General features: G+C 36.1%; 1 non-coding gene across 1 annotated transcript; it reads right to left on the minus strand.

Annotated features, from left to right (window-relative positions):
- Positions 1–4,053: 4,053 nt before the first annotated feature.
- Positions 4,054–4,160, minus strand: LOC118148144 (U6 spliceosomal RNA). The gene has a single exon (XR_004734934.2). It is a non-coding gene; the product is annotated as a U6 spliceosomal RNA (small nuclear RNA).
- Positions 4,161–23,353: the final 19,193 nt, after the last annotated feature.

A 23,353-nucleotide genomic window follows, 5' to 3' on the forward strand; every position in this document is an offset into this window, starting at 1 on the left:
TTACATAATCACCAATTCAGAGAACAGGAGTCCTGAAAGTGTTCCAAGAAATGTTAGCTAGTCTCTCTTCTGTCTTTCAACAAACTTAGTTGACAAAATCACCCTATATTTCTTTTAAAGGCTAGCAGATAAAAAGATTTTCCAAGTTTACAATTCAGGGCTTAACAGCCTTCTCTGTCAGCAGCTCCTTCCAGATATCTAACTTAAATCCCATAAGCTTTAATGTAAGCCCATTTGTTCCAGTTTGAACATAGAGAAAATAACTTTTTATAATGACTTTTAATAGAAATGTAGTACAATTTCAAGGTAGAAAGAATGACAAGTAATATGCACAAACTGGGACTATCTCCCTCTTAATCTGTAGAAGTTTTTTGCTATTGAATCTTTAACTCTTTTTGTAAAAGTACTATTAAATTATGGACCTCCACCATATTTTTTAAGAAGACAGAATTTTAAAGGCTGCAGTAAAGATTTTTGAGGGTAGTAGCATCATGGAAAAGAGAATAAGTAAACATGTTTCAGCATAGTATGGATATCAAGATGATCTTCTTAAATGAATTATAAATGAGGCCATTTGAGAGTCACCGTGCTGGACTGTTAGCTATTACCATCTTCCTTCCTTTTTTCCTTTCCATCTTTTTCCTGCTGAGGCAATATCATTTTGTTCCCATTTCTAACTGTTTTCTGAACTAAGTCTTTAAGAGAGAAAAACTATGGAATTCAGTAGCATATTTATCACGCTATTTATGATTGCATGCATGAGAGAAATACTTTTAATTCTGCTTGCATTACTTGAATTTTATGGGATGAAAACTTAGATTCAATCCTAAAGGTTGCATTACTTTGCAGAAATTTAGTATTGTTTGTTCTATTTAGTTATTTGTGTCAAGTTTCAAACTTAATTTTATCTTTTGCATTTGAAAACTTAAGGTCATTAAAATATCAGGGATGGAATTTTAAACAAACTGAGAGATTTACAAATCTTATCTTTTGATACTGATGAGGTTGGTTTCTTGTGATGTATGCTACAACTTTCCTGCAGTAGGTTAGAATTTGAGCTATTTTCTTATGACATGTGTTAGAGAAGACTGGACATGAAATTTTCCTAAGAGGATTATAATATTTATCTACACATTTGATTATTTTAATTCTTTTAGGATTCTTATGTTGGTTTTTAAAAGAAAAATTAGTAATGTAAAAACTTCAGAGCCATTTGAGAAAATAAGTCTTCTACGGTGTTTTATGTTTAACGTGGTCTTTACACTTAGAAAAATAATATTCTATTTTATTCTTAGAATTCTGTTAGTTTTCAGTTTTGAAAAGAACTATAAAAATAAAGATAATTTGGTATCTATTTTGAAGGAACATGAGCTGAGGGGATTTTAACATGTTTTCTTGTGTTTGAGAGCATGGTAGATCAGTACCGATAAGCAGCTTCACTGAATTCTTGGTAAGGAAGGGCAAATACTTAAGGACTGCTCTGAAGTTATAGAAGGCATATCTTTAAAGTCTTGATATAAGGATGGGAACCACTGATATTTGTCTCCACAGAAATTTATGCTACTAGGAAACTTAAAAAAAAGTGCTCTTATTATAGAAGAAAATCATGTTCATTATTGGTTAATCACTCAACTATTTGTGGAGACATTACTTGTCCCCAGTCCTTAGGCCTCACTACTGAGATTCACTTAAACATATCATGTGCTTTTATTTCTCTTTCATTGTCCCTCACCACAATTTGAGTTATTTCCAACCTGCACCAATTATGGCGTTTTTTTTTTTTTTGAGACGGAGTTTCACTGTTGTTACCCAGGCTGGAGTGCAATGGCGCAATCTCGGCTCACCGCAACCTCCGCCTCCTGGATTCAGGCAATTCTCCTGCCTCAGCCTCCCGAGTAGCTGGGATTACAGGCACGCGCCACCATGCCCAGCTAATTTTTTTGTATTTTTAGTAGAAACGGGGTTTCACCATGTTGATCAGGATGGTATCGATCTCTTGACCTCATGATCCACCCGCCTCGGCCTCCCAAAGTGCTGGGATTACAGGCTTGAGCCACCGCGCCCGGTCAATTATGGCTTTTTAAGTCCACTGAGTCTATATACAATTGTCGACCTAGTTTGAATATTTTCCCAAAGAGGCTATTCTACTTTCTTATAAATCAAGGGTGTAGCTAGGTACTTTGACCGGGAGGAGGTAGATTGATGAAACCCACTGTCTCAAAGTTCCATCTAGTGATTGCATCAAACTGGTCACCAATATTCAGTTTCAGTCTCCTTCACAAGTGTGGGAAGATGATAATCACATGTGACTTGACATGGCTAATAAAATATACATGGAAATTTTATATTTATCATTAAATTTATATTTATTCATTTCTAGATGTATCACTTCCAGGCTAGAAACATTTTAGAAGTGGCAAGTAGGAGTCCAAGCTTCTTCCCTCCTGGATTGACCTAACCGTGGAACCAGATGGTTTAAAAACATTCAAGAAATCTTAATAGGAGGATGGGCAGATGTTCTGTGGCTAAATGCCTGGCACCATTTTTATTCTAGTCTTCATCCAACCTGCTAATCACCGGATTGTTCCATTTATGTTTCTGATAGAATAAGAGCATCCAACTGAGGTTTGAACTTATAAATACTGATTGTAGAATTTTAATTTTTCTTCATTTATGGTTCTAGCTTCTTACCTCTGTATTACCCTTAATAGTAAGTATTTTCCGTGGGTGAATTCACCACAAACCTTAGGGGAACTGGTTTGAGCTCTTTGGCTTACATGGCAGGAAATATTTGATTCAGTTTCCTGACAAATTGGATGAGATTTCTCATATAATGAGCATTCACATTGCCAGTGAACATGCCATATGTTTAGACACATGGTTTTACTTTTACGATCTTTAAAACTTAATTTATTTTATGTAGCCCATGGCTGAGATAATCATTTATAGGTTTCTAAGTACCAGCATTGGTGTTAGGTTTGAAAGTGCTCAGCTTTGGGCAGGAATGGAAGTATTATTTTACTCTAAGGCATACATTCAGAGAAGCACATACATTATTATCAACAGGAAACTTCTCGGTAAGTTCATTTTTTATTAGTACTGGCGGTGGTGTAAAATATCCTATAGGATAGATGTAAGGGAAATGTTACCCACATATTGATTTAGAAAGGCAGCCTTATAGATTATATTATAGATAGTCATGCTGTACATTGTTGCTCTATGCCACTTTTAAAAGGCATATTGTAAGTTGAGTTTTAAAAAGATGATTTTACCCTTATTTTAAGCTTGCCCATTTCTATATCAGAGTACCACCAGGACAAATAAATGAATGATAGAAGCTAGGAAAAATAATGATTAAAATAAATTAGAGGCTGGGTGTGGTGGCTCACTCCTGTAATCCCAACGCTTTGGGAGGCCAAGGTGGGTGGATCACCTGAGGTCGGAAGTTTGAAACCAACCTTACCAATATGGAGAAACCCCGTCTCTACTAAAAATACAAAATTAGCCAGGTGTGGTGGCACATGCCTGCTATCCCAGCTAACTCGGGAGGCTGAGACAGGAGAATCACTTAAAATTAGTATTCACTTCTATTGGTGACTACTGGTGACTACTTTTTTTTTTTTTTTTTGAGACAAGGTCTCCCTCTGTTGCCCAGGCTGCAACGCAGTGTCATGATCTTGGCTCACTGCAACCTTCACCTCCTGGGCTCAAGCAATTCTCCCACCTCATCTTCCTGAGTAGCTAGGACTAGAGGTATGTGCCATCACGCCCAGCTAATTTTTGTATTTTTTGTAGAGATAGGGTGTCACCATGTTGCCCAGGCTGCACTATTTTTTTTTAAATCGAATAAATATAGAAATAAAGAAACGAAGCATTAAAATGTTTCATGTTTATAATATTTTAAATTATTACATATTAGTTTTACTAAATTTTATGTAATATACATTTATAATCAACAGTGAGATAATTTTAAATACTTTGACAAAAAATTTTAAAGGTCATGGAATTAAATTTTTCCAATTATTTTTCTTTTTAATTTTTTTAAATGAAGATTTTTATATGGAATGCTTTATGAATTTGCCTGTCATCCTTGCACAGGGCCCATGGTACTCTTCTTAGTATCTTTCCAATTTTAGTATATGTGCTGCCAAAAGAAGCAAGCAGTGTTTTTCTTTTTTTTCGAAAACAGCTTTATTGAGGTATCATTGATACACAGTGGACTGCACATGTCTAATGTGTACAGTTCTGAGTTTCAACATAGGCAAGCGCCTGTGATACCATCATTCCAATCAAGGTAATAGACACATCCAGCATCTCCCAGAGTTCCTCTCTGCCCCTTTGTTTGTGTATTTGGCTTTTCCTCGATAGGAACACTTGAGATCTAGCTTCTTGACTAAACGTGTAGTGCACAATTCTGTATTGTTAACTATAGACATTATGTTGCATAGCAGGTCTTTAGAAGATACTTAGCACAACTGAAACTTCATACCTGTTGAACAATTTCCCATTTCCTTCACATCTCCGGCTCTGGAAATCACTATTATGTTCTATACTGCTATGATGATATTGACTATTACAGATACTTTATTTAAGTGGAAGAATGTAGTATTTATCCTTTTGTGGCTGGCTTATTTCACTTAGCATAATGCCCTGGAGGTTCTTGACTGCTTTGTTGGCTTAAAAATCATCTAAAACTCTACTTGGTGTCTTGACAATGAAGTTTCTTTTCCTTGAATGTCATATACACTGAAAGAATTCTCAATCACAAAAGTTCAGGACAAGCATAAATCCCATTATCGTAGTTTTTGGTCCTAAAGTAATAGATGCATAGAGACTCTACTGTTGTTAGCCAATGTGTCGGAGAGGAAAGAAAGAAAAATACATGGGGTTTCCTTCAAGATTTTAATGGATATTTAATTTGACAAGGACCACCAGAGGGCCAAAATATTTTAGTGAGGTTAGTGAAGCGTCATGCAAAAAATAAAATTAAAATGTGACCTTATAACATTTAAGGGTTATTGCATGTATCAGAGTGCTACAACAATTAACTGGAACAAATTATTTTTGGATAAGATTCAAGATTTTAAACCTGAAATTAAAACTAGAAGTTCAGACTATGGAATTTTACATTTCTAATTATATTGTGAAGATTTTTGCACTTTACAGTTTTACAAAATAAGATAAAGGAGTGTAACATTTCATAAATTCAATACAAAATTCCAAGGGATCCCATTAACGTCCTTATTCTGATCTTAAAATGTTTGGCTGAGTAAAGCATCCACATAAGACTCATTCTATCCCTACAAGACTACAAAATAAGTTCGTGGGTCCTTATTAATCATTTTTCATTTATTAACTCAACACGCATGGTCTGATTGACCATACAAGAATATAGTTACTTCAAAAATATGTCCTTCAAAAGGGCAACCTTCTGCTCCAAGCACAGTACAGAGGAACTGACTGGATATCCCCAACAAATGATACTGTTTGCTTAGTACTAATCTTAAATATTGATGTTAATATTTATCCAAGGAGTAGGCAGGCTTTAGGGACAGCTTTTCCTCCCATTGCATTCTTCATCACTTCATGGGAACATTGACCAGAAAATAGAATCTTTTTTTTTTTTTTTTTTTTTTTAATCTTTACCTCTGCTGCCAACACTTAGTTGTAGGCTGGCTGCAGTTATAGTTGCAAACTTAATTGCTTCTCCCGGAAAGTTGTACTTTAGGCATAATGCAATAGTTAGAGATCATAGAAACCGGTCCTCTGATATCCTATAAAATAATTAAGTTTTCAAAGGAGTAAAAATATATGCTCTGTTCTCCCTTCTTAAAATTGTGTTTCTTTGTGATCTGATACTACTCTTTTGATTAGTAGGCACATAAATGTCTATTATAACTTTATCAGCTTGAATTTGATTTGTTCAGAAATAATCTACCCTGCTCCTTAATTTTTTTTTTTTTTTCTTTCAGGAAAAACACACAGCTGATTTTAAAACAGAGCCAATTACCTTTGATAGACTTTCCCCTGCTTTTAGCAGGTTTGTAAAAGACAAAGCTGTAAAATAAATTGCCTCATTTGGTTACTTTGGTGTTCTTTCATAAGCAGTTTATCTAAAGTGATTTTGCTCAAAATCAGGCATTCTGTGGATATACTCCTGAGAGTTTATTTTGCCTGAGGCAGTCCTCTTTATAATTACCTCATTTTTTTAAGCTTACTTTATGTTTTATGGAGTAGAGTCTTGGACACTTGACCTCCAATTTGCCTATGAATTGGGTTATATTTAATACACATTTCTGTAGGGGACACTTGTCCTTATTACAACAGAATAAGGACGGGATGGCCTTATACTTATATAGCTACCTCTATTAGACACCCTAGTTTCTACCAAATAATTTTACCTCACAATTGTGTTTTGTTATAAAAAACATAATGCTCATATGAGCACACAGAATACTTGCCCACTAGGTTTCTTTGCCAAAAGGAAAATGGAATTCTGACACTCATTTTTCAAAATATAATTTGAAGGAACGAATATTCGAGGAGGATTGCTTAAGGTCAAGCACTCCCTCTCCTTTTTACAGAAAATATAGATTACATTCCTAGAAGAAGCCGAAGCAGCAGAAAACAGGTCATCTAGATCGTTAGCACCCTTTGCAAAATTGCTGCTTCTGAATTGAATTGGGCTCTGGTATGATGCCATCATCCTATATTAAGAATCGAAGCTGTCATTATATTTACTATTTGGCTATTGTGGAAAATGCTGTTTATTTCATCATACAATGATCATACAATATCAGGACCCTTAAAAGAAATTGTCATCTGATCTTACCACCAAGATAAATTGTTCATATTCTGAGCAATTGCTTTCTTTTATCTATTAAAACTGTGACTTACATAAATAATAATTCTATCATCTGAGAAAGGATTGATTGTTTTTCTCCCCAAATATGTGTTATGTACTGTGAACAAAGGGCAATGAGGAGCTCTGGGGTTTTTCTGTGGGAAAATAACTGTGTTGATGTTAGTTACTTCTTAATTCCTTCCTATGTGGCAGTGATAGTCTAAGCAAGTGCTATGGTCTGAATGTCTCTCCAAATTCACATGTTGAAATTTAATCACCAATGTGACAGTGAAACAGGAGAGTTCCTTGATTCCCCTCGCTGGACATGCAACAGGGGTGTGGCCCATATCTTTGATTGCTGCTGCTGCTCAAACCCCTTATGGGAGGGGGAACATGCAGGAGGAACAGGTGCAGGAGCTGGGGTGAGCACGCCTGGGCTCCTGCCCCACAGCAGCGTCTAGTGGTGGGAACCTGCGACTCCCAGAGCCCAAGTAGGCGTGTGTTACAGTGTACTCTTTTAACCTTGATGTTCCTGGATAGCTTAAGTCTTAACACCTCAGTGGACCCTCTGCCTTTTTGCAAAGGCAGAGGGCCAGTGTGACGGTTGTAAGTATACTGAGCTCTTGTCCAGCATTCTGGAAAAATCAGGTCACACATGGACTTGAAGGATGGTGAAGGCAGGGGCCTTATTGGGTGGTGAGTTGGCTCTCAGTGAGATGGATTGGGAGCTGGAAAGGGGATGGAGTGGTAAGATGATCTTCCCCTGGAGTTTGGCTGTCCAGCGGCCAATTTGCCAATGGTTCTCAGCTGAACTGCTCCCAACATTGCTACTTTTCTCTCCTTTTCTGCCACTCTTCTGCTCTTCTATTCACCTGCTCATCTTCTTCTGGAGCTGGGTTTTGGGGTTTATATGGATACAGGATAGGTGGGCATGGTGGGCCAAAAGGCAACTTTTTAGGCATGAAAACAGGAATGCCTGTTCCTATTTAGGGCTGCGGTTATTCATGCTTGAGGGTGGGGCCTTTGTGGGAGAACTGCCCTCCTCCATCCAGTATTTCCCTGTCTCCTGTCCATATCAACAGTACTAAGAAGTGGGGTCTTTAGGATGTGATTAAGTCATGAGGGAGGACCCCTCCTGAATAAGATTAGTGACCTTATAAAAGGCTTTGAGTGGTTGAGTTCACCCCTTTCATCCTTTTTCCTATGTGAGGGCACATTATTGGTTCTCTCTGGAGGACCCAGCAAGCAGCACTGCACCTTCTTGAAAGGGCTGCCTCAAGCCTCCGCTTCCTGCATCCCTCTGCAGTACTCCTTGGTTGCCTCAGTTGTGGCCCAGCTGGGCCCAGATATGGCTCAAACCTCCATTCCAGAGAGGATTGTAGAAAACCTGCTAACTCTGCAGGAACACAGAGTGTACAAGCCGTGGAAGCATGGCTACATCCACCCCGATTATTCCAAATGATGTCCCAGATAGCCTCCAGGTCCAGGCATAGAGCTGCTATAGAACACGCCACTGTAGAGAGCCCTTACTAGGACAGTACTTAGTGGAGCCATGGGGCAGGACAACTTTTAAGACCCTAGGCCTGTAGAGCCACCAGTGTGTAGTGTAACACCAGCCCAGGACAGCCACGGACACTCAACTCCCACTCCTGAGGAGTGGCTGTGTGAGCTATATCCACAGTAAAGCTATGAAGGTGGGCCCCCCCAAAGCCATGGGGACCCGACTCATGCCCCAGTGTGTATGGAAGGCCAGGCATAGAAGATTATTCTCAAGCTTAAAGATTTGATGTTGTTTGACTTGTGACGTGGACTTACTTGGCATCTGTTTCCTCTTTTCTGTTGTCTATTTCTCCCTTTTATAATGAGAATACCTATTCTGTGCCTGTCCCACAATTGTATTTTCAAATTACATAACTTGTTTGATTTCACAATCTCACAGCAGTAGGAGAATTTATCTCAGGATGAAATATACCCTGAATTTCACCCATATTTGATTTAGATGAGACTCAGAACTGTAGATTTTGAGTTGATGCTGGAACAAGTTAAGACTATGGGGGCTATTAAGATGGCTTCAGTGTATTTTGAATGCGAGAAGAACATGAGTTTTGGAGTCATGGATGAAATGCTATGGTTTGGCTGTCTTCCAAAATTCATGGCTTGAAATTTAATTGCCAGTGTGATAGTGTTAAGAGGTTGGGCCTTTAGGAGTTGATAAGGTCATGGGGGCTGAACCCTCATGGATGGGATTAATCACGTATAAAAGGTCTGGAGAGAATGGGATAGCTCCCTTTTTGCCCTGTTGGCCTTTCTGCTGTGTGCAGACATAGCTTTCTCTCCTCTGGAGTATACAACCACAATATTCCACCTTGGAAGCAGAGAATAGCCTTCACCAGGCACCGAACCTGCTTGATCTTGAACTTGCCGGTCTCCAGAACTATGATAAATACATTTCTATTGTTGATAAATTACCAAATATATGGTATTTTCTTATAAAAGCCTAAACTGACCAAATCATCTGGTTAAGTATTAACTCTTTACTCCTATTAGCTTCATTTTACAGATGAGAAAGCTGAGATACTGGGAGACTCTAGGAGTTTTAAGAAACTTGTTAAAAGACAGACAGCTATTAAGTGTGAGAGTTATTCAAGCTCACACAATCTAGTTTGATCATACATTATATTGCCCTCAATTAAAAGACTTTTATTTGGTATCCTATTTAATCTTATCACACATATAAAATTTGGAGCTATAAACAGAGGCTTTATAAATCAGTTATTAAATGCTATTTTCCAAAGTGGATCACATAGTAGAGAATCAGTAAATATCAATGTACTTAGAGACTGTTAAGGCTCAGTGCAGAGGTTATATACATGTATATATAAAACATCTAAGAGTTTATTAAGTTATAGTTATGTTACTATAAACAAATAGACATCGAAAACCAAGTATGTTATAATCATAAGCTGTATAGAGGCAGAGGATAGGTTAGATTCTGTTGACTGATTTAGGAAAAAGAAAATAAATAGAAAACAACAGCTATCACAGCCAGTTCTTCAGAGGGGTGTGTCTTGATTGACTTGTTATTAGTGAAAGGATTTCTTCTATATTTGAGAGAAAATGAATAGTACTGTACTCACAATAAGTGCTTGAAATGTTTTCGTTAGCTAAAGAATACAGGATAAGAGGTCAGAAATTGATTTTTCTTGTAAAAGATACATTCTTGCTACAGTAAAGTTTATTTTCTATATTTTGACCTTTCAGGTAGTTTAGTCTTGAATGTATTCATTATATTTCTCAGAAAAGTTTATAATATATACCATAGGACTTTGGTTGTTTGGCAGTTGTACACATTGTATGGCTCTGTCATCCATCATAAATATTGTGATGAACTTAATTTTTTAAGAAGAAATGCAAAAAGTTATTGTTTTATTTTCTCACTCTCTGAGTTTGAACAGGTTGAGTTTGAGGCTAAGATAACAGAAGAAATTTGGTATATGAACTTCCACAAATTTTAAGCTTGTATTTCTGTGAAAAACAAAAGATCACTAGTAGCAAAAGACTAGCAGCTGATAGTGCTCAACCAAAATGCATCAGAAGTTGCACACTCCCACATTATGGCTTTTTAGAGGAAGCCTCTGACTAATTTAAATATGTTCAAAGCTGAGAGCTGGCTGAACTCTTATACAATCCAGATTTTTATTCAGTGTGTGTCTGTGAGAAATCTTTCCCAAACAATATGGAACAATCAGAGTGGGAAGGAGTTTTCCTCCCTAGAATCATTTCTAAAAGTTAATTTCAGAAGTACATATAAAACCATTATTCTCCCACAGAGTTCTAACTTATGGATCTCAGAACTCAGAAAATCAATGAGGCTTTTTTTCCTTTCTATGCATTTATTAAGTAAAAAGAAAAAAATATTCTTTGTGAGAAAGTATTAATATATCATTAATTTCATTTAACAAGTATTTTCTAAATATCTGTGCCAGGCACTGTTCTAGGGTCTTGAGATACATTAGTTAGCAGAACAGATGAAGACTCTACCCTCCTGATGCTTACCTACCACATTAACTAGGTTAATTAACAATTTGTGATAATATGACTATGAACTAGACTCAACAGTATCATGAAGAATGTGTTGTTCATGCAAAATAATTACATAAAGAAAATTCACAGAATGATTTTTTTTTTTTGAGAAGGAGTTTCACTCTTGTTACCCAGGCTGGAGTGCAATGGTGCTATCTCGGCTCACCACAACCTCCACCTCCTAGGTTCAAGCAATTCTCCTGCCTCAGTCTCCCGAGTAGCTGGGACTACGGGCGTGAGCCACCATGCCCAGCTAATTTTTGTATTTTTAGTAGAGACGGGGTTTCACCATATTAACCAGGATGGTCTCTATCTCTTGACCTCGTGATCCACCTGCCTTGGCCTCCCAAAGTGCTGGGATTATAAGCGTGAGCCACTGTGCCTGGCTGCTGATGTCTAATTTTCTAAGAATAAAATGATGTGAGCTGATATTTGCATTTTCATTTGCTGTTAATAATGGTGTATAGTAATTCATTTTCTAAATGTAGCTTTTGAATTCTGTTTCTACACTTAAACTTCAAGTTCATGGAACTATTAGCACTTTTTTGTTGTTGTTGTTGTGTTCTGAGTCTTTCCTTTTGTCCTTCTCCTGGTACTCAGTTATTATATACATCTCTCTCACTTCCAATCTTGTCTCTTATTTACTCGGTTAATAGTTACAATTTTTCAGTACTTATCTCAGTAACTAGTTCTTCCAGAAAACCTTCCTAGTCCTCAGTATACTGCATCACATGATAGCTACTTGTAATTCTACTAATAGTGTGAGAAACCATATTTAACTTTGTATTATTAGTGTTAAAAACAACATCTGCCACATGGTTATACTCAGTAGATATGTGTTGAAGATTGACCGTGATTGACTAATAGAAGGATTGACATCTGGTATTGTGATCCCAACATAATTTGAATTGTGCTCTTTTTTTAGCCTTTTTTCTTCAGTATGTCCATATATAACAAATTGATCCATTTGAACCAAACTCGTGTGCTTACAGTTCATTGAACTTGGCTTTTGTATCTTTGTCCATGCCATTTCTAGAGTATATCCAATGGGATTCTGCCCACATGTCACATCTCAAATTTAATATTCCCCTTATTCCCTGAAGTCATCTCTGATTCGTTGAAGTTATGTAGTGCTTAGTCATGGTATTACATGTAAACAATGAAAACAAATGCCAAATAAAATGAAAATAAAATTTATTGGCTATTTATATATTTTTATGGGAAGGCCATTAAAGCTGTCAAAAAAAGCCTTTATTGCAAACATTTTGGTAGTTAGCATTGTTTATCTAAAATTATAAACACTAACAAAGGATTTTAAAAAGACTACTAGTTGTGGGGTCTTTAAGCCACAGTTATTATAGAAAATAGAAAAGGGAAGTGCAAGATAATGCTCATTTTTTAATCTCACTCATACTATACTTTATTATGAAAGGCTTATATGATGCCTACGTTACAATTGGTGAAATATGTTTTAAAGGAAGTTGGCTAAGCGTTTATTTGTATAATATTAGCAAACCTGCCTCATAATGTAAATTAGCAATATAGAAAACCTTATTATACAACAATTTTAGAAATGAGACAGTGTTGACAGTGGATTTTAATCCAGTTCAGGGATTTTTAATCCCTAGTTGAGGCATGATATATATATTTAATAATTTCTCAGTATGGCTTTAAGTATTTAAACGTTATTCTATGACACCAATGATTTGAATTGGATTAGTTTTGATACTTGAAAGCAAACAGTACCTGACATTAGCCAGTTGTGGCAGCACATGTTTGTGGTCCCAGCTCCTCAGGAGGCTGAAGTGGGAGAATTGCTTGAGCCCAGGTTATTGAGGCTATAGTAAGTAGAGATCATGCCACTATGCTCCAGCCTGGGCAACAGAATGAGGCCCATTTTTTTATTATCAAAAATATGATAAGTTATTGTGATTCACTTTGTTTCTCTGTCTAGACCCTAGGCTTTGATATTCATGGATTCCCAGACTACTGGGAGGTGTCCCAGTAAAAAGTAGGAAAACTAGTCAGATAACTTTGGGAACACCTGTTTGTAGAGTTGATTTAAAATTATTTTTAGTATTTTCCAATGAGCCAATGAAGAGTTTTCAAAATTGAAAAATATTAGCTGCTTTCCAGCTTTTACCTAAGGCTGATATATTTCTCCTGTATATACTTAGAGTTAATGAAATACATATTTGCCAGATACCACATTAATAAGAAAGAGTGATTGGGAAAAGCATCACCTGTATTTTGTTAATTTCCTGCAGGCTCACTCTTTCTACAGCTGGCACATATTTTTAATCTTTTTATTTGGCAGGATAGAAGTATTTGTGATGGAGAAACCAGCAGCAGTTCTTTCTCTTCATAAAGGAAGGGATGTTGAAAATCTGAGTAATTACAGCCCCATTTCAATTTTACTCACAGCAGTTAAATTATTTAAATGTCTCTTCCACAGTCTAAATGAATGTTTTTTAGTATACAGATATTTTATTACTATTAGAACAATTTTCTTTCCATTATCTTTGTTTCATGATTCTGTATTATTAAAAATGAGAAATAACCCGCACAAACGGAGTCTAAATTAGGGTGCTGGGGTGACATTACATTTGTTGATTTGCCCAGTTTTTTGAGTAGGGAGACTGCACTATATTTACATAGCTAAGTTATGTTCTCTTATATAGAGATATTGTGGGGTTGGTACCAGACCACCACAGTAAAGTGAGTCACATAATTTTTGTTTGTTTCCCAGTGCACATAAAAGTCATGTTTATATTATACTGTAGTCTAGTAAGTGGGCAATAGCATTATGTCTAAAAATACCAATGTACATACCTTAATTTAAAATATTGCTAAAGAATGCTAACTATCATCTTAACCTTCAGCAAGTCATAATCTTTTTACTGGTAGAGGGTCTTGCCTTAATGTCTGTGGGTGCTGAGTGATTGGCATGGTGGTTGCTGAAGGTTAGAGTGGCTGTGGCAATTTCTTAAAAGATAACACTGAAGTTTGTGATCTCAACTGGCTCTTCCTTTCATGAAATAATTATCTGTAGCATGTGATGCTGTTTGATAGCATGTTACCCACAGTAGAACTTCTTTCAAAATTGGAGTCTGTCATCTGTAACCCTGCTGCTGCTTTATCAACTAAGTGTATGCAATATTCTAAATCTTTTCTTGTCATCTTAACAATGTTTATAGCATCTTCACCAGGTGTAAGATTCTATCTCCAGAAACCACTCTCTTTGCTCATTAAGAAGCAACTCCTGATTCATTGGAGTTTTGTCTTGAGATTGCAGCAATTCAGTCACATGTTCAGGCTGCACTTCTAATTCTAGTTTTCTTATAATTTTGATCACATCTGCAGTTACGTCCTCCACTGAAGTCTTGGACGCCTCGACATCACCCAGGAGGGTTGGAATCAGCTTCTTCCAAACTCCTGTTAATGTTGATATTTTGACTTCCTCCCATGAATCACACATGTTCTTAATGGCATCCAGAGTGGTGAATTCTTTCTAGAAGGTTTTCAATTGACTTTGTCCACATCTATTAGCAGAATCACCATCTATGGCAGGTATACCCTTATAAAATGTATTTCTTAAATAATAAACTTGAGAGTCAAAATTACCTCTTGACCCATGGCCTACAGAATGAATGCTGTGTTAGCAGGCATAAAAAACCATTAATCTCCTTGCCCATCTCCATCAGAGCTCTTGGGTGCATTGTCAATGGGTAGTAATATTTTGAAAGGAATCTTTTTTGCTGAGCACCAGGTCTTAAGAGTGGGCTTTTCTCCCCATGCTATCCTTCAAATGCCAGATGTGGGTGAAGGGGAGGAAGGCAGCAAATCACACTGCCACGTGTGTACCTATGCAACTATCTTGCATGTTCTGCACATGTACCCCAAAACCTAAAATGCAATAAAAAAAAGAGTGGGCTTAAAATATTCTGTAAAGCATGTATAAACAGATGTGTTGTCATTCAGGCTGTGTTGTTTTATTTGTAGAGCAAAGGAAGAGAAGATTTCTTACAACCTAAAATCGCCAGGTGTCAACCCCAAAAAAGAACGTCAGGCTGTCCTTTGAAGCTTTTAAGGCAGACATTGACTTCTTTGCCCCAGCTCTGAAAGTTCTAAATGGCATTTTCTTTCAACTGAATGTTGTTTTGCTTACACTGACAATCTGATGTGTAGTAGCCAGTTTCAGCATTTAATCTTAGATTTTTCTGGGAAACTTGCTGCAACTTCTACATCAGCACTAGCTGCTTCACCTTGTATTTTTAGTTATAGAGATGGTTTCTTTCCTTAAGCCTCACGAATTAACCCCCGCCAACTTCACATTTTTCTTCTGTATTTTTTTTAACCTCTTTCAGCCTTCGTAGAACTGAAGAGAGTTATGATCTTTCTCTGGATTAGGTTTTGGCTTAAGGGAATATTGTGTTTGGTTTGATCTTCCATCCAGATACTAAGACTGTCCTTATATCGGCATTAAGGCTGCTTTGCTTTCTTCTTTGTCTGTATACTGGAGTAGCACTTTTAATTTCCTTTAAGAACTTTTTCTTTGCTTTCACAACTTGGCTGTTTGGTGCAAGAGGCATAACTTTTGGTCTCTTTTGACTTGTGACATGCCTTTCTTACTAAGCCTGGTCATTTCTAGCTTTTCATTTAAAGCGAGACACTTGTGACTCTTTCTTTCACTTAAACACTTAGATGCCACTGTAGTGCTATTAAATCATGGCCTACTTTCTCTCTTTTTAATTCTTTTTCATCTCATCTTTTTACAAGTTACACAAAATTACAACACAAGCAATCCCTTATAACAATAATTATATACCCTTAAGATTAATATTTCATACATTGTAAACTTCATCCTATGGGAATTCTCTCCTTCCTTGAATTCTTTATATTATTTCCTCTTCCTCAGTCTTTTTTTTTCCCATCATTTTAATTTTAAATTCTAGGGTACATGTGCAGGATATGGAGGTTTGTTACACAGGTAAAAGTGTGCCATGTTGGTTTGATACATAGATCAAACCACCACCTAGGTGTTGAGCCCAGCATCCATTAGCTATTCTTCCTGATGTTCTCCATCACTCTGTCCCCGCATAGACCCCAGTGTGTGTAGTTTCTCACCATGTGTCCATGTGTTATCATTCAGCTCCCACTTAAAAGTGAGAACGTGCAGTGTTTGGTCTTCTGTTCCTGAGTTAGTTTGCTGAGGATAATGGCTTCCAGCTCCATCCTTGACCCTGCAAAGGACATTATCTCATTCATTTTTATGGCTGGATAGTATTCCATGGTATATAGTACCATATTTTCTTTATCCAGTCTGTCATTGAGGGGCATTTGGGTTGATTACATGCCTTTCCTGTTGTGAATAGTGCTGCAGTGAACATACATGTACATGTATCTTTATATGTGATTTATATTCCTTTGGGTCTATACTCTGTAATAGGATTGCTGGGCCAAATTGTATTTCTGCCTCTAGCTCTTTGAGGAATCATCACACTGTCTTCCACAATGGTTGAACTAATTTACATTTCTACCGATAGTGTAAAAGTGTTCCTTTTTCCCTGCAACTTTGCTAGCGTCTGTTGTTTCTTGATATTGAGTACTTGCCATTCTGACTGGTGAGAGATGGGATCTCATTGTCACTTTGATTTGCATTTTTCTAATGATCAGTGTTATTGAGCTTTTTCCATATGTTTGCTGGATGCATGAATGTCTTCTTTTGAGAAGTGTCTGTTCATGTTCTTTGCCCACTTTTCAGTTTGCTTGCAAATTTGTTTAAGTTGCTTGTAGATTCTGGATATTAGACCTTTCTCAGATGGATAGATTGCAAAAATTCTCTCCCATTCTGTAGGTTGTTTGTTCATTCTGATTGTAGTTTCTTTTGCTGTGCAGAGAAGCTCTTTAATTTAAATAGATCCCATTGGTCAAGTTTCGTTTTTGTTCCAATTGCTTTTGGTATTTTCATCCTGAAATCTTTGCCCATGCCTATGTCCTAAATGATATTGTAATGGTCTAATTTCAATATTGTTGTCTTTTAGGAAATACGAGGCCCTAGGAGAAGGAAAGAAATAGGGAAAAGACCATTCAGTGAGCAGCAAGAATGCACACAGCGCTTATTAAGTTTGCTGTCTTAGAAGGGGGAGGTTTGCTGTGCCCCCAAACAATTACAATAGCATTAATAACATCAAAGATCACTGATAATGTATCACTATAACAGATCTAATAATAAAACATTTGAAATATTTCAAGAATTACCACAATGTGACACAGAAACATGAGTGAGCACATACTGTTGAAAAATTATGTTAGGCCGGTCGCGGTGGCTCAAGCCTGTAATCCCAGCACTTGGGAGGCCGAGGTGGGTGGATCACGAGGTCAAGAGATCAAGACCATCCCAATCAACATGGTGAAACCCCATCTCTACTAAAAATACAAAAAATTAGCTGGGCGTGGTGGCACATGCCTGTAATCCCAGCTACTCGGGAGGCTGAGGCAGGAGAATTGCCTGAACCCAGGAGGTGGAGGTTGTGGTGAGCCGAGATCGTGCCATTGCACTCCAGCCTGGGTAACAAGAGCGAAACTCTGTCTCAAAAAAAAAAAAAAAAAAAAATTATGTTAAAGGCTTGCTTGATGCAAAGTTGCTACAAACCTTCAAAACCTTTAATTTGTAATAAATAAATAAATATCTGCAAGTGTGTAAGAAAATGAAACACAATACAATGAGGTACATCTACATATATTTTGACCTTAAGCAAGAACATTATATTTAAGGTCAAAAATGAAACCTGTTGAGTGCATTATAGCTTCTACATCAAGGGATTTAATGCTATCTAGTTTTGTGTTAAGATTTAGCATGTGACAATTTTACTAATTTTATCATGAGCTTGTTTTCCTGGGGCTGCTGATATTGGAAAGAAACATAAAGACGTGTTCCCTGCAGTTTACCTATATAACATACCTGCACATGTACCCCTCAACCTAATGTAGAAGTTTAAAATAAAGGACTGTTCCCATTTTTTAATCCCATTATTTTTGGTAAACTCAATTGTTAAACAATAATAATGTTAATTCAGATTTTTCAAATTGTTTTTTAATATTTTGGAAAATGAGGTTTTAGGAAGTTTAACTTATGCAGAAGGTATTAGGATGAAATTTTTATAGATTGTTGTTAGGTCCACAGATTTTCAGTTCTCATTCATTGGTCATGATAAATTATCCTGTCTCCATGATTCAGAGAAGGCAGCTTTCTTATAACACTTACTATTTATTTAGAACATTAGAATAAGATAACAAGGCAGCCAGAAATTTTAGTTTCTGTGTCCGTTGTATAATTTAACTATTTTGTAAATTTAGGCTAAAAAATATAAGCTATACAAAGTGATTAAAAATCTTTCACTATTTGACATTTTATATAATTAATACTATTTGAGTTATTTACACATCTACATATTGAAAAAGAAAATTATAGTATTATATTATATAATTACGCAGTTATTAACATTTCATGCTATAATTTCCCAGACTGAGTCTCAGGGAATTTAAATATTACATCTCTTTGTTATTAAAAATCAGGTTGTCTGTTTAGCTCTTTGAGATTAGGAATGCTGCTTCTCCCCCGCCGCCGCCCCCCACCCTTCCCCCTCCAACAAACTACTAAGGAAAAGCAGACAGGAAAAAATACCTAAAATTGCCCATTTCAAAAGCAAGGTGTCAGGCATGGCAAAGTAAGGAGCTCCCAAAGTTCATGCATCCGTAAAAGCAATGAAGACACTATCAAAATTGGTCAAAATTGATTTTTTTGCAACTTTGGAAAGTAACAATAGGTTTTACTGTATGTGAATTATATATCAATAAATATTGTAAAAAAGTGGCTATTTAATCCAGTCCAGGTTCACCAAATAGCTTCCTTATTTTTATCTGTTTCTGTGGACAATGTCATTCTTTTCTATTTACAGATGATATTGTGAGTGACATAAATTTTGAGGGAAGTAAAAAAGCAGAAATAGTCTACAGCGCAGATAGCGAGATAGATAGTAAGGATCTGTGTTTATGGGCGTGGTGTGTGCGTTCATAGTGCTTGGAAAATTTCAGTTTTTTAAAAGAATCCAAAGAGATCTTGTCAAGCCACACTGCGAAAACTCAGCCTCAGTCAAGGCCAGACCTTGTTGAAACACAGACACTGGTTGTTTAAAAGTCTCAGAGTGAGGTAGCAGAGCTTTATGAAGGGAATCTGGACTCCAGAGGTACTTGGGTCTGACTTCGCATCATATCTCAGTCACTTATAAGCCCTATGACTTAATTATCTCGTCTAAGCCCATTTCCTCATTTATAAAACCTTAACACCAACAGACATCTCAAAGTTCCTCTGTGTATACCAAATGGGATAATTAAGAGTGAAATACGTAATACAAGTCCAGAAACCTAATATTCATTTCCCACTCACCCACAGTTAAGCTGAAAATAAAGAAAACTGGAGACACCTACCCAGTTTTTTATTCTCATTCTATAGAATTGCAATATTACCCAGAGTCCAATTTGTAGACTGGGGCAGAATTGCAACTGTTCCACACAGATGTGCAGGAAATTTAGCCTTATTTGGTTTGAATTGATTTGATACTGGATGCCACTTCCATCTCAGTTACTATTTGGGTCTCCTTCCTTTCTCAACTTTGGAATTGATTATGGAGAGCTCATATCATCTACTCGTGCTCTGTAGCATCAACTGCAGCTCAGTCCAAGGTCACAGAGTCCCTTACAGTTCAATAGCTTTTGCTTTTCTGCTGTTCATATGCACAGAGCAGATAAACCAGACTTTTAGGCTCCAACTCCCTTGCCACACTATGTACTCAGTTCTTGCTGAGGTTTGCTCACATTCAGAGGGAGTTGCCCTAGAGAATTCTTCCTTATAAAAAGAATTCTCCTTTATTTCCATTCTAGAAAGGCTTGTTTCCACATTGCTACTCTCAGAGAAAATTTTCACTCTTTCCTTCCCTCTTCAAACGCAGCATCCTCTTTTTAATGAGAAGAGGCTTTTATCAGGTACATAAGTTAATTTTGCAATGAGACAGCTTCTGCTTTTTCAGTCCTTCAAAAACTTCCTAAAGTCAGGAAATATAATATATGACTACTTGTTGGAATTTGTCAGTGGGTGAAATGTGGTGGAAACACATACACACGTATACAATTACTATACCAATAAATCACCTTCTCAAATTTGGGAAGAAATATGCTACTGTAGATACATTCTTCTGACTGTTTCACTGAAGATTCTGGAACAACACTCTGAGAAAGCTGAGCTAGGCAGACTCACTTTCTAGTGGTAATCACTTCTCATTCCCAGTTTAGTGTCCCATTTATCTATAGAAACCTGACTGTTTTAATTTCATCAGAGCTTCAAAATATTTTGGGATGGCCATTAAATAGTTGATGTAACCCAATGCTTTGTGCATGGTAGATGCTCAATATATTAAATTGTTTTTGATTGATGATTAGAAGGTAAAATGGAAACTGAACTTTTTAAACTACTTGTTTTTCATATAGAGTACAAGGTAAAGCAAGTCCACGTGATCAATGTATTACAATGCAACTGATCAGTTGACATTCTGTATACTGTAGGGATAAGTAAAAGGGATAAGGGATAAGTAAATGCAAGGGATAAGCTAATGAATAGTCAAGACCCTTCGTTAAGTTAAAAGGGATAAGTAAATGAATAGTCAAGACCCTTGGTTCTAGTTATGCTCCTGTCACCAGATACATAAACTTGAGATAATTATTAGACTTTCTATGTTTCCATTTTCTGGAAACTAAAGCAGTGATAATCCCATTTTTTTCTTACTTACCTTATTTAATTGGTGTGAAAACCAAATGAAGCAATGTGAATATGCAGGCTTGAGTATGAAATAACAGAATAAAGTTATAAAAACATTTTAACATTAAGGATAAAATTATCTATAGACTAATTTAAAAAGTATCCTTTGCTAGGAATACTCTTTGTTTCAAGGTTCTTTATTGATGAATTTTACTCACTTCTGGAGTAAGGCACTAATGCCAGTCTGAAATCTGAACTAATAATAATGTGATAGAATGGTTGGATTATGTACTGTGACATTGTCTGGACTGGGAAATTGTCCCAGATTACCACAAATAATGCCGCAATGGAAAATTAGAGATCATATCTGCAATTTTGTCTTATCATCTGAGATAACATTGAGATAAATCACATCTGAGATAGATACCATCTGTCATTAATATCTTAGTGTATATATGTTGGCTAATTTATGTGTTGACCTGGAAAGTGTTTTTTGATGAGATTACCATTTAAATGAGAGAATTTTGAGTAAGCAGGTTAGTTATCCTCCAAAATATAAATGGGCCTTATTCAATGAATTGAAAACCTGAGTAGAATACAAAGACTGTTCTATTTCCAGGCAAGGGGACTATCCAGCAGACTCCCTTTGGACTTTCATCTGTACCATTGGCTCTCCTGGGTCTGAATCTGCTAAGACACACTAGATTTTGAATTTGCTTCCAGAATTGTGTGAGCCAGTTTCTAATAATAAATCTCCTATATACATATATACACATGCTATTAGTTCTGTTTCTTTGGAGAGACCTGATTAATACATCATATATCAGCTTTTGGAGGTGCAGTAAAGGAAGAAATACTGTTCGTCAATATAATGAAAGAAAATATTCTACTTTATTCACTTTTAATGTTGATGTTTCTTCAGCAGAGGACTTCAGAAGGATTTCAAGATGTACCAAACAGAAGTGAGAAAGACACATTACGTATAATATAGAGACAAAATACAAGTTATATAGATTGAACAGATACAAGAAAATTTGAGTGGACGTAAATGAAAAGTACATGACTTAGCTATTTTCTACTTAGAATGTTAACATTGATATAAAAAGCTGTCATCTGAATTAACTAGATATTTTAGTGTGAAAGAATGTTGGGAATTATTATGTTAAATTCTAAATAATTCAATAGCACATGCAGATATTTGAAATCATCCAGTTATAACTTGGATGTTCCTTGGAGAGCTGAAGGGATAGGTAGCTTTTGCTTTTCCAGTAGGACACCACTATCCTCCTACCAAAGCAGGTAAAGAGAGTAGATGACCTCTAAAGCCTCTCGTATCAGGATGCTTTTATTGCAACCAGATGAGCTTTGCTCTAGAGCCTACAGGATATTAAAATTTAGAATATTAAATAATAAGATCACATACAACAGCGTTTCAATGCCATTAGCTTCCAATAAATCAAATTTGCAGGAATTAAAGCATCAAGTTATGTTTCACTGAGAAGAAATGTTAAAATTCATGAGTATGCTAACGGACACCATAACTAAAGCAGAGCAGATTACAGTTCTGCCAACACAGGACTGAACACTTTCAATATGTCTCTACTGTGAAATTATCAGAAATCAACAGGAAAATAAATATCTGCATTGACAAAAATGTATAGGATTAACTTGAATGATGATGACAGAAGATAGGAAAGTTAGGCAGGTAATTTAAAAATAGCTGATATCCTTTGTAGCTGGTAGGAAAAAAAATGCCAGGAAAGAGGTTAAAGAGAATATGAAGGGCATTTTAAAATAGTTTAAGAGGAACAAGATATGAGAAAGATGAAATAGACCTTTTTAGATGAAATTGGATATGGAAGCCATAGAAATTGATACATAATAATTAGAAATGGAAGCAGTCATAATTTATAGTAGAGAGAATATTGAAATTTTATAAACTATCATCAGGTCTTATGAATTATAAAACTGAGAAGTAATATAAATTCAGAAAAAGTAAATCTAAAGGAAAAAAGAACTTAAAAAGATGATATAGAATATTATTTCAATGCTCCCTGCCTCAATAAAAGACCTCTTTGAAAATCACTTTCTTTTTTAAAGCTAATGACAAATTAGCAAAGCTGTTAGAAAAGAAATATTTATTATATTTAGGGCTACCTTAGAAATCTTTATATCACAAGATTTTATTCACTATGATAGAAGTATAATAACTGTATTGTGTCCAGAATATTTAGTCAATTGAGCTACCAAAATAAATTTCTTGCTGAAGTTTAGCTCTTGCACCCATACACCCTTCCCAGGAAGGGTGGTTCATGCTTGAGTGTACAGCAAAATATGTTTAACTTACGAGATTCTTTTTCTTTATAATACAGAAATAATAATATTGAACAAATAACGTTCGGGTTTACCTGTTAGAGTTCCAGTTAATTAGCCCAATCTTTTATTAAAATGGCTCACATTTTCTTTATATATATGTGATTGATATATGACTGATATATATATGATATATATAATTGATATATATATTATTATACTTTACATTCTGGGGTACATGTGCAGAACATGCAGGATTGTTGCATAGGTACATATATGGCAATGTGGTTTGCTACCTC

The sequence above is a fragment of the Callithrix jacchus genome, chromosome 15 (genome assembly GCF_049354715.1).
Source record: "Callithrix jacchus isolate 240 chromosome 15, calJac240_pri, whole genome shotgun sequence".
Classification (NCBI taxonomy): domain Eukaryota; kingdom Metazoa; phylum Chordata; class Mammalia; order Primates; family Cebidae; genus Callithrix; species Callithrix jacchus.